This window comes from Arachis stenosperma, chromosome 9 (genome assembly GCF_014773155.1).
Source record: "Arachis stenosperma cultivar V10309 chromosome 9, arast.V10309.gnm1.PFL2, whole genome shotgun sequence".
In the NCBI taxonomy this organism is placed as follows: domain Eukaryota; kingdom Viridiplantae; phylum Streptophyta; class Magnoliopsida; order Fabales; family Fabaceae; genus Arachis; species Arachis stenosperma.
The window spans coordinates 111,314,985-111,327,571 of NC_080385.1; the positions used below are offsets into that span (position 1 = coordinate 111,314,985).

The 12,587-nt window shown below is 38.6% G+C and overlaps 1 non-coding gene across 1 annotated transcript; it reads left to right on the forward strand.

Annotated features, from left to right (window-relative positions):
• Positions 1-5,487: 5,487 nt before the first annotated feature.
• On the forward strand, positions 5,488-5,591 carry LOC130953067 (small nucleolar RNA R71). The gene has a single exon (XR_009075240.1). It is a non-coding gene; the product is annotated as a small nucleolar RNA R71 (small nucleolar RNA).
• Positions 5,592-12,587: the final 6,996 nt, after the last annotated feature.

Sequence of the window (12,587 nt, forward strand, 5' to 3'; positions counted from 1 at the left end):
GTAGGTAATTGATGCATAAATCCACTTCTGGGGCCCACTTGGTGTGTGTTTGGGCTGAGCTTAATCTATCCACGTGCTGAGGCTTCTTTTGGAGTTGAACGCCAAGTTATAACGTGTTTTGGGCGTTCAACTCCGGGTCGTGATGTGTTTCTGGCGTTTGACTCCAGACAGCAACATGTAACTGGCATTGAGCACCAGTTTACGTCGTCAATTCCTGAATAAAGTATGGACTATTATATAATGCTGGAAAGCTCTGGATGTCTACTTTCCAATGCCGTTGAGAGCGCGCCATTTGGAGTTCTGTAGCTCCAGAAAATCCATTTCGAGTGCAGGGAGGTCAGATTCCAACAACATCAGCAGTCCTTTGTCAGCCTCCTATCAGAGTTTTGCTCAAATCCCTAAATTTCAGCCAGAATTTACCTGAAATCACAGAAAAATACACAAACTCATAGTAAAGTCCAGAAATGTGAATTTAACATAAAAAATAATGAAAACATCCCTAAAAGTAGCTTGAACTTACTAAAAGCTACCTAAAAACAAAGCCAAAAAGCGTATAAATTATCCGCTCATCACAACACCAAACTTAAATTGTTGCTTGTCCCCAAGCAACTAAAAATAAAATAGGATAAAAAGAAGAGAATATACTATAAATTCCAAAATATCAATGAATATTAATTATAATTAGATGAGCGGGACTTGTAGCTTTTTGCTTCTGAACAGTTTTGGCATCTCACTTTTTCCTTTGAAGCTTAGAATGATTGGCATCTCTAGGAACTTAGAATTTCAGATAGTGTTATTGATTTTCCTAGTTAAGTATGTTGATTCTTGAACACAGCTACTTATGAGTATTGGCCGTGGCCCTAAGCACTTTGTTTTCCAGTATTACCACCGGATACATAAATGCCACAGACACATAACTGGGTGAACCTTTTCAGATTGTGACTCAGCTTTGCTAGAGTCCCTAGTTAGTTGTGTCCAGAGCTCTTAAGCACACTCTTTTGCTTTGGATCACGACTTTAACCACTCAGTCTCAAGCTTTTCACTTGGACCTGCATGCCACAAGCACATGGTTAGGGACAGCTTTGATTTAGCCGCTTAGGCCTGGATTTTATTTCCTTGGGCCCTTCTATCCATTGATGCTCAAAGCCTTGGATCCTTTTTACCCTTGCCTTTTGGTTTTAAGGGCTATTGGCTTTTTGTGCTTGCTTTTTCTTTTTCTTTCTATTTTTTTTTTGCCATTTTTTTTTGCAAGCCTTTTCTTTTTCACTGCTTTTTCTTGCTTCAAGAATCAATTTTATGATTTTTCAGATCATCAATAACATTTATCTTTGTTCATCATTCTTTCAAGAGCCAACAATTTTAACATTCATAAACAACAAGATAAAAAATATGCATTGTTTAAGCATTCATTCAGAAAACAAAAAGTATTGTCACCACATCAATATAATTAAACTAAATTCAAGGATAAATTCGAAATTCATGTACTTCTTGTTCTTTTGAATTAAAACATTTTTCATTTTAAGAGAGGTGAAGGATTCATGGAATTATTCATAACTTTAAGACATGGTTACTAAACACTAATGATCATGAAGTAGAAACACAAAACATAAATGAACACAACATAAAAACTGAAAAGCAGGAAGAAATAAGAACAAGGAATGAATCCACCTTAGTGGCATCTTCTTCTTGAAGGACCAATAATGTCCTTAAGCTCTTCTATGTCCCTTCCTTGCCTTTGTTGCTCCTCCCTCATTGATCTTTGATCTTCTCTTATTTCATGAAGAATGATGGAGTGCTCATGATGTTCCATCCTTAATTGTTCCACATTGTAGCTCAAATCTTCTAAGGAAGTGTTGAGTTGTTCCCAATAGTTGTTGGGAGGAAAGTGCATCCCTTGAGGCATCTCAGGGATTTCTTGATGATGAGCTTCCTCATGCATCTCTTGAGATCCGTGGAGGGTCTCTCTTGCTTGCTCCATCCTCTTCTTGGTGATGGGCTTATCCTCTTCAATGGGGATGTCTCCTTCTATGATAACTCCAGCTGAGGAACATAGATGGCAAATAAGGTGTGGAAAAGCTAGCCTTGCCATGGTGGAGGGATTTTTGGCTATTTTGTAGATTTCATTGGAGATGACTTCATGAACTTCTACTTCCTCTCCAATCATGATGCTATGAATCATGATGGCCCAATCCACAGTAACTTCAGATCGGTTGCTAGTGGGAATGATGGAGCGTTGAATGAACTCCAACCATCCTCTAGCCACAAGCTTGAGGTCCAGTCTTCTTAGTTGAACTGGCTTGCCTTTGGAGTCTCTTTTTCGTTGAGCTCCTTCCACACATATGTCCATAAGAACTTGGTCCAACCTTTGATTAAAGTTGACCCTTCTAGTGTAGGGGCGTTCATCTCCAGGCATCATGGGTAAGTGGAACGCGAACCTCACATTTTCTGGACTAAAATCTAAGTATTTCCCCCGAACCATTGTGAGATAAATCTTTGGACTCGGGTTCATACTTTGATCATGGTTCCTGGTGATCCATGCATTGGCATAGAACTCTTGAACCATTAAGATTCCGACTTGTTGCATGGGGTTGGTTAGGACTTCCCAACCTCTTCTTCGGATCTCATGTCGGATCTCCGGATACTCATTTTTCTTGAGCTTGAAAGGGACCTCAGGGATCACCTTCTTCTTTGCCACAACATCATAGAAGTGGTCTTGATGGCTTTTGGAGATGAATCTTTCCATCTCCCATGACTCGGAGGTGGAAGCTTTTGTCTTCTCTTTTCCTTTTCTAAACGATTCTCCGGCCTCAGGTGCCATTGATGGTAATGGAAAAACAAAAAGCTTATGCTTTTACCATACCAAACTTAAAATATTGCTCACCCTCGAGCAAGAGAAGAAAGAAGAAAAGAAGAAGAAGAAGAAAATATGGAGGAGATGGAGAGATGGTGTTTCGGCCAAGGTGTAGAAGAGGGGGTTTGTGTTGTGTGAAAATGAAGTAGAATGGAAGGGTATATATAGGGAGGGGAGAGGGTGTAGTTTCAGTCATTTAGGGTGGGTTTGGGTGGGAAAGTATTTTTGAATTTTGAAGGTAGGTGGTGTTTATGGGGAAGAGTGGATGGATGTGAGTGGTGAAGGGGATAATTGGGAAGAGAGATTGAAGTTGTTGGGAAGTGTGATATGGGGAAGAGTGTTATAGGATTAGGAGGTTAGGTGGGAATATGTTAGGTGGGGATCCTGTGGAGTCCACAGATCCTGAGATGATCCTGTGGGATCCACAGATCCTGAGGTGTCAAGGATTTACATCCCGGCACCAATTAGGCATGTAAATTGCCTTTGCACACCATTCTGGCGTTTAAACGCCGAGGTGATGCACGTTCTGGGCGTTCAACGCCCATGTGTAGCATGTTTCTAGCGTTGAACGCCAGTTCCATGCTTGTTACTGGCGTTCAGCGCCAGCTTTTCTCAAGGCACATTCCTGGCGTTCAAACGCCATAATGTTGCTTGTTTCTGGTGTTTAGCGCCAGATTCATGCTCTGTTCTGGCGTTGAACGCCAGCCAGATGCTCCTTACTGGCGTTGAACGCCAGTATGTCCTCCCTCTAGGGTGTGATTTTTCTTCTGCTGTTTTTGCTTCTGTTTTTAATTTTTATATTTTTTTTCGTGACTCCACATGATCATGCACCTAATAAAACACAAAATAAAAATAAAATAAAAATTAGATAAATAAAAATTGGGTTACCTCCCAACAAGCGCTCTTTTAATGTCATTAGCTTGACAGTGGGCTCTCATGGAGCCACAAAGTTGATCAGGTCATTGTTGTATAGTCCCAACACCAAACTTAGAGTTTGGATATGGGGTCTTAACACCAAACTTAGAGTTTGGTTGTGGCCTCCCAACACCAAACTTAGAGTTTGACTGTGGGGGCTCTTCTTGACTCTGTACTGAAAGAAGCTCTTCATGCTTACTCTCTTTTGTCACAGAGGGATGGCCATGTGCCTTAAACACAAGGTAGTCCCCATTCAATTGAAGGACTAATTCACCTCTGTTGACATCTATCACAGCTCCTGCTGTGGCTAGGAAAGGTCTTCCAAGGATGATGCACTCATCCTCTTCCTTCCTAATGTCTAAGATTATGAAATCAGCAGGGATGTAAAGGCCTTCAACCTTTACTAACACGTCCTCTACTACTCCATAAGCTTGTCTTAATGACTTGTCTACCAATTGTAATGAGAACAAGGCAGGTTGTACCTCAATGATCCCCAGCTTCTCCATTACAGAGAGTGGCATAAGATTTATCCCTGACCCCATATCACATAGAGCTTTTTCAAAGGTCATGGTGCCTATGGTACAAGGTATTAAGAACTTGCCAGGATCTTGTCTCTTTTGAGGTAAAATTTGCTGAATCCAGGTATCTAGTTCATTAATGAGCAAGGGAGGTTCACTTTCCCAAGTCTCATTACCAAACAACTTGGCATTCAGCTTCATGATAGCTCCTAAATATTGAGCAACTTGCTCTCCAGTCACATATTCATCCTCATCAGAGGAAGAATAGTCTTCAGAGCTCATGAATGGCAGAAGGAGATTTAATGGAATCTCTATGGTCTCTATATGAGCCTCAGATTCCTTTGGATCTTTAATAGGAAACTCCTTCTTGCTTGAGAGACCTCCCAGGAGGTCTTCCTCACTAGGATTTTCGTCCTTCTCCTCCCTTGTGCATTTGCCATATTGATTACATCATTGGCCTTGCACTCTTCTTTTGGATTTTCTTCTGTATTACTTGGGAGAATACTGGGAGGAGTTTCAATGACTTTCTTACTCAGCTGGCCCACTTGTGCCTCCAGATTTCTGATGGAGGATCTTGTTTCACTCATGAAACTGAAAGTGGCTTTTGACAGATCAGAGACTAGATTGGCTAAATTAGAAGTGCTTTGTTCAGAATTCTCTGTCTGTTGCTGAGAAGATGATGGAAAAGGCTTGCTATTGCTCAGCCTATTGCGTCCACCATTGTTAAAGCCTTGTTGAGGCTTTTGTTGATCCTTCCATGAGAAATTTGGATGATTTCTCCATGATGAATTATAGGTGTTTCCATAAGGTTCACCCATGTAATTTACCTCTGCTATTGCAGGGTTCTCAGGATCATAAGCTTCTTCAGAAGCTGCCTCTTTAGTACTGTTGGATGCATTTTGCCATCTATTCAGACTTTGAGAAATCATGTTAACTTGCTGAGTCAACACTTTGTTCTAAGCCAATATGGCATTCAGAGCATCAATTTCAAGAACTCTCTTCCTCTGAGGTGTCCCATTATTCACGGAATTCCTCTCACAAGTGTACATGAATTGGTTATTTGCAACCATGTCAATGAGTTCTTGAGGTTCTGCAGGTGTTTTCTTTAGGTGAATGGATCCACCTGCAGAATGGTCCAATGACATTTTCGAAAACTCAGATAGACCATAATAGAATATATCTAATATGGTCCATTCTGAAAACATGTCAGATGGACACCTTTTGGTCAACTGCTTGTATCTTTCCCAAGCTTCATAGAGGGATTCACCATTTTTTTGTTTGAAGGTCTGAACATCCACTCTAAGTTTGCTCAGCTTTTGAGGAGGAAAGAATTTATCCAAGAAGGCTGTGACCAGCTTATCCCAGGAGTCCAGGCTATCCTTAGGTTGTGAATCCAACCATATTCTAGCTCTGTCTCTTATAGCAAAAGCAAAAAGCATGAGCCTGTAGACTTCAGGATCTACTCCATTCGTCTTAACAGTCTCACAAATCTGCAAGAACTCAGTTAAAAACTGGTAAGGATCTTCAGATGGAAGTCCATAAAACTTGCAGTTCTGTTGCATTAAAGCAACTAGTTGAGGCTTAAGCTCAAAATAGTTTGCTCCAATGGCAGGAATGGAGATGCTTCTTCCATCAAATTTGGACGTTGGCTTTGTGAAGTCACCAAGCATCCTCCTTGCATTATTGTTGTTGGGTTCGGCTGCCATCTCCTTCTCTTGTTCGAAAATTTTAGAAAGGTTACCTCTGGATTGTTGTAATTTAGCTTCTCTTAGTTTCCTCTTCAGAGTCCTTTCAGGTTCTGGATCAGCTTCAACAAGAGTGCCTTTTTTCTTATTCCTGCTCATATGACAGAGAAGAGAAAAAGAAAAAAGAAAGAGGAATCCTCTATGTCACAGTAAAGAGGATCCTTATTATTAGTAGAAGAAGAAAAGGGATAATGGAAGGAGAGGAATGAATAGTCTGTATAAAGAGTAAGGATAGGAGAGGTGATAAGAGATGAAAAGAAGTATTAGTAAATAAATAAATAGAAAAAGATGAGAGAGGGATTTTCGAAAATATTTTTGAAAAGGAGTTAGTTATTTTCGAAAATTAAAGATAAGATATAATAAAAAAAATTAAAATTTAAAACAATTGAAAATAATTTTTGAAAAAGAGAGAGGTATTTTCGAAAATTAAAGAGGGAAAAGTAGTTAGGTGGTTTTGAAAAAGATAAGAAACAAAAAAGTTAATTAGTTAGTTGAAAAAGATATTAAAATCAAATTTGAAAAGATAAGAAGATAAGTTAGATAAGATATTTTGAAATCAAATTTTGAAAAAGATAAAATTTTGAAAAAGATATGATAAAAGATAAAAAGATTTAATTTTTAAAATTAAAATTAATTACTTAACTAACAAGAAACTAAAAGATATGATTCTAGAATTTAAAGATTGAACCTTTCTTAACAAGAAAGTAACAAACTTCAAATTTTTGAATCAATCACATTAATTGTTAGTGTAATTTCGAAATTTTGAAATAAAATTAAGAAAAAGATTTTTTTTGAAAATAATTTTCAAAAATAATAATAAAAATGAAAAAGATATGATTTTTGAAAAAGATTTTAAAAAGATAAGATTTTTAAAATTGAAAATTTGACTTGACTTGACTTTTAAGAAACAACTAATTTTAAAATTTTTGACTAAGTCAACTCAAATTTTCGAAAATTATGAGAAAAATAAGGAAAATATATTTTTTTTATTTTTGAAATTTTAATTATGAGAGAGAAAAACACAATTATGACCCAAAACTTAAAAATTTTGGATCAAAACACATGATGCATGCAAGAACACTATGAATGTTAAGATGAACACCAAGAACACTTTGAAGATCATGATGAACATCAAGAACATATTTTTGAAAAATTTTTGATGCAAAGAAAACATGCAAGACACCAAACTTAGAAATCTTTAACGCATGGACTCTAACAAACAAAAAATGCATATGAAAAACAACAAACAACACAAAACAAGAAAACATCAAGATCAAACAAGAGGACTTACCAAGAACAACTTGAAGATCATGAAGAACACTATGAATGCATGGAATTTTCGAAAAATACAAGAAAAAATTTTAAAAGCATGCAATTGACACCAAACTTAAAATTTGACTCAAGACTCAAACAAGAAACACAAAATATTTTTTATTTTTATGATTTTATGAATTTTTTTGTATTTTTATTAATTTTTTTCGAAAATATTTTTGGAAAAACGAAAAAGAAAAGAAAATTTTGAAAAAGGTTTTTGAAAAATTTTGAAAAGAAAATTACCTAATCTGAGCAACAAGATGAACCGTCAGTTGTTCAAACTCAACAATCCTCGGCAACGGCGCCAAAAACTTGGTGGACGAAATTGTGATTCATTTATTCTCTTTGTATTTGTATGAGATTTATTTAATGGCTCTATGCTATGTGTGGACACAACTCCATTCAACTTAACCAACAAGTGTACTGGGTCATCCAAGTAATACCTTACGTGAGTAAGGGTCGATCCCACAGAGATTGTTGGTATGAAGCAAGCTATGGTCATCTTGTAAATCTCAGTCAGGCAGATTATAATTGATTATGGATTTTCGAATAATAATAAATAATAAACAGGAAATAAAGATAAATAAAATAAAGGGATAGAAATACTTATGTAAATTAATGGTGGGAATTTCAGATAAGCGTATGGAGATGCTGTGTTCCTTTTGAATCTCTGCTTTCCTACTGCTCAAATTACAGTTTTCTTACATCATTCCTTTCCATGGCAAGCTGTATGTAGGGCATCACCGTTGTCAATGGCTACATCCCATCCTCTCAGTGAAAAAGGTCCAAATGCTCTGTCACAGCACGGCTAATCATCTGTCGGTTCTCAATCAGGTTGGAATAGAATCCCTTGATTCTTTTGCGTCTGTCTCTAACGCCCAGCCTTCAGGAGTTTGAAGCTCATCACAGTCATTCAATCCTGGAATCCTACTCGGAATACCACAGACAAGGTTAAACTTTCCGTATTCCCATGAATGCCGCCATCAATTCTAGCTTATACCACGAAGATTCTGTTTAAGGAATCCAAGAGATATGCGCCCGGCCTAAGGTAGAACGGAAGTGGTTGTCAGTCACGCACGTTCATAGGTGAGAATGATGATGAGTGTCATGGATCATCACATTCATCAAGTTGAAGTGCAACGAATATCTTAGAATAGGAATAAAGAGAATTGAATAGAAACAGTAGTAATTGCATTAAAACTTAAGGTACAACAGAGCTCCACACCCTTAATCTATGGTGTGTAGAAACTCCACCGTTGAAAATACATAAGTGAAAGGTTCAGGCATGGCCGAATGGCCAGCCCCCATGGTCTAAGGACTAGGCGTCCAGAGATGTTCCAAGCTCTCTAATACAATAGTAAACTATCCTATTTATACTAGACTAGCTTCTAGGGTTTACATGAGTATGTAATTGATGCATAAATCCACTTCCAGGGCCCACTTGGTGTGTGTTTGGGCTGAGCTTGATCTATCCACGTGCTGAGGCTTCTTTTGGAGTTGAACGCCAAGTTATAACATGTTTTGGGCGTTCAACTCCGGGTCGTGACGTGTTTCTGGCGTTTGACTCCAGACAGCAACATGGAACTGGCGTTGAGCGCCAGTTTACGTCATCAATTCCTGAATAAATGATGAGCGGATGATTTGTATACTTTTTGGCATTGTTTTTAGTATGTTTTTGATATGATCTAGTTAGTTTTTAGCATATTTTTATTAGTTTTTAGTTAAAATTCACTTTTCTGGACTTTACTATGAGTTTGTGTGTTTTTTCTGTGATTTCAGGTATTTTCTGGCTGAAATTGAGGGACCTGAGCAAAAATCTGATCCAGAGACTCAAAAGGACTGCAGATGCTGTTGGATTCTGACCTCCCTGCACTCGAAGCGGATTTTCTGGAGCTACAGAAGCCCAATTGGCGCGCTCTCAACGGCGTTGGAAAGTAGACATCCTGGGCTTTCCAGCAATATATGATAGTCCATACTTTGCCCAAGATTTGATGGCCCAAACCGGCGTTCAAAGTCACCTCAAGGAATCCCAGCGTTAAACGCTGGAACTGGCACCCAAATAGGAGTTAAACGCCCAAACTGGCACCAAAACTGGCGTTTAACTCCAAGAAGAGTCTCTACACGAAATCTCTTCATTGCTCAGCCCAAACACACACCAAGTGGGCCCGGAAGTGGATTTTTATGTCATTTACTCATCTATGTACTAAGTTTTCTATAAGTAGGACCTTTTACTATTGTATTAGAGAGCTTTTTGACATCAAGGACTTTTGGTAGCTATCTTTGTATGCTATCTTAGACCTTTGGGAGGCTGGCCATTCGGCCATGCCTAGACCTTGTTCTTATGTATTTTCAACGGTGGAGTTTCTACACACCATAGATTAAGGGTGTGGAGCTCTGCTGTACCTCGAGTATTAATGCAATTACTATTGTTCTTCCATTCAATTCCGCTTGTTCTTTTACCAAGATATCACTTGTTCTTCAACATGATGAAGGTGATGATTGACGCCCATCACCATTCTCACCCATGAACAAGGTGACTGACAACCATTCTTGTTCTACAAGCATCTGAGGCTTAGTGAATATCTCTTGGATTTCTGATTGCATGATGCATGGTTGATCGCCTGACAACCGAGTGCTCGCCTGACAAACGAGCCAGCCATTCCATGAGATCAGAGTCTTCGTGGTATAGGCAAGAACTGATGGCAGTATTCAAGAGAATCCGGAAGGTCTAACCTTGTCTGTGGTATTCTGAGTAGGATTCGATGACTGAATGACTGTGACGTGCTTCAAACCTGTAACCTACTGGGCGTTAGTGACAGATGCAAAAGAGTTATTCTATTCCGGTAGGGGAGGGAACCAAACCGGTGACTGGCAGCACTGTGACAGAGTGTGTGCATTAGCTTTCACTGCGCGGATGGGAGGTAGCTGCTGACAACAGTGAGACCCTACACAAGTTTGCCATGGAAAGGAGTAGGAAGGATTGGATGAAGACAGTAGGAAAGCAGAGAGACGGAAGGGAAGGCATCTTCATAGACTTGTCTGAAGCTCTTACACCAATGATATACATAAGTATCACTATCTTTATCTTTTATGTTATTTTCGTTCATCATCATATACACTTGAGTCTGCCTGACTAAGATTTACAAGATGACCATAGCTTGCTTCAATACTAACAATCTCCGTGGGATCGACCCTTACTCACGTAAGGTTTATTACTTGGACGACCCAGTGCACTTGCTGGTTAGTTGTGCGAAGTTGTGTAATGCCATGGTATTGAGCGCACCAAGTTCTTGGAGTTCATTACCGGGGATTATTTGAGTTGTGAAAAAGTATTGTTCACAATTTCGCCCACCAATAAAGTATGGAGTATTATATATTGATGGAAAGCTCTAGATGTCTACTTTCCAACGCCGTTGAGAGCGCGCCATTTGGAGTTCTGTAGCTCCAGAAAATCCATTTCGAGTGCAGAGAGGTCAGATTTCAACAGCATCAGCAGTCCTTTGTCAGCCTCCTATCAGAGTTTTGCTCAAATCCCTAAATTTCAGCCAGAATTTACCTGAAATCATAGAAAAACACATAAACTCATAGTAAAGTCCAGAAATGTGAATTTAACATAAAAACTAATGAAAACATCCCTAAAAGTAGCTTAAACTTACTAAAAACTACCTAAAAACAATGCCAAAAAGCGTATAAATTATCCGCTCATCAGTGGCCACGTTAATCTAATTAACGTGAACTCTAACGTGGGAAGGAGGGGCGTTTGGAGCGTTAGTGACAAAGGTAAGTGTCACTAACACTGTCGAAGCTTAGGCATTCCCACTTTAGGAGTCACGTTAGTTAGACTAACGTGAACTCTAACGTAGGGAAAGGGGGCACAAGGCAACGTTATTGGAAAAGGTGATTCCCAATAACGTTTGCGAAGGACCAAAAGGCAACATTAGTGGTCACGTTAGTGTCACTAACGTTGAAGTTAACGTTGATCATTTTGGGTTAGAACGTTAGTGGAAAAGGTGATTGTCACTAACGTTCTCGAACCCACATCCTCACTTAATGTTAACGCCACTAACGTCCTAACTAACGCCCATGCCTAACTCTCATTTTTTTGCAAACAAAGCTGAGCCCACTGAAGATTGTAACTGCTTCAACTCAAGATCAAAGGCCCATATCCAAGACTTGAAGAACTCACTAGAAGATCAAGAAGAGTAGTATATATAGGAGTAGTTTTGAACTATAGAGAAGCTGAGCACTTTTGGAGAACTACACTCTGTATATTTACTTTCTGCATTTTCTAGTTTGGGAAGCATGTACTCTTTCCTACCATTTTACATTTCCAGAGCCATGAACAACTAAACCTCTTTCATTGGGTTAGGGAGCTCTGTTGTAATTTGATGGATCAATTATAGTTTTTATTCTTCTTTCTTTTTCTTTTCTCTTGATTTACAAGAAAGCTTTCAATCTTAATCTAATTGGTTACTTGTCTTAGAAAAGAAACTCTCCATAATTGGATCTCCTCTGAGCCTTGGAAAAAGGATGAGGAGATCATGCTAGAAATGCTTTCTCATGTTAGACCAAATTGTGGTTTGGGCGGATATAGTGACATGTAATCCTCCCAACACTTTGATTTGGAAATACATGTGGTATAATCAGTGACCATACTTCATCTCTTCCCATGAGCAATTAAATAAAGGAATTGGGCAATTGTTCAAGCTTAGAGAGGTTGGATTGCTAAGGAATTGGGATCCAATCACTTAAGATTGTCAACGAGATCAATGAATGCATTGATTGAGGAAGAGATGAGAATGAACTTGATCCGGAGAATGCAACATCTCCTAAGCCCAATGAATTCCCCATATCTGATCTTACTCTTTCTCTTTACTTTATGCCATTTATTTTCATGTTCATTTCCCCATATCCGCATTTAAGATTCTGCACTTTATTTTCTGTAACTTACTTTCCCGCCATTTAATTTCCTGCAAATCTCAACTACATTTCTATTTAGCTCAACTAGCTCACTTTTCCAACTAAAGTTGCTTGACCAATCAATCCCTGTAGGATTCGACCTCAATCTATTGTGAGTTTTTACTTGATGACAATTCGGTATACTTGCCGAAAGAAAATTTGTTGAGAGACAAGTTTTCGTACATCAGTAAATTGTTTAGTTGGGACCCGTACAGGTGGCTAAGTCCTATTTTTAAAGGAGATTATGTCCAAATTTTTATAAAAGTATAAGGACTTAATCAAAAT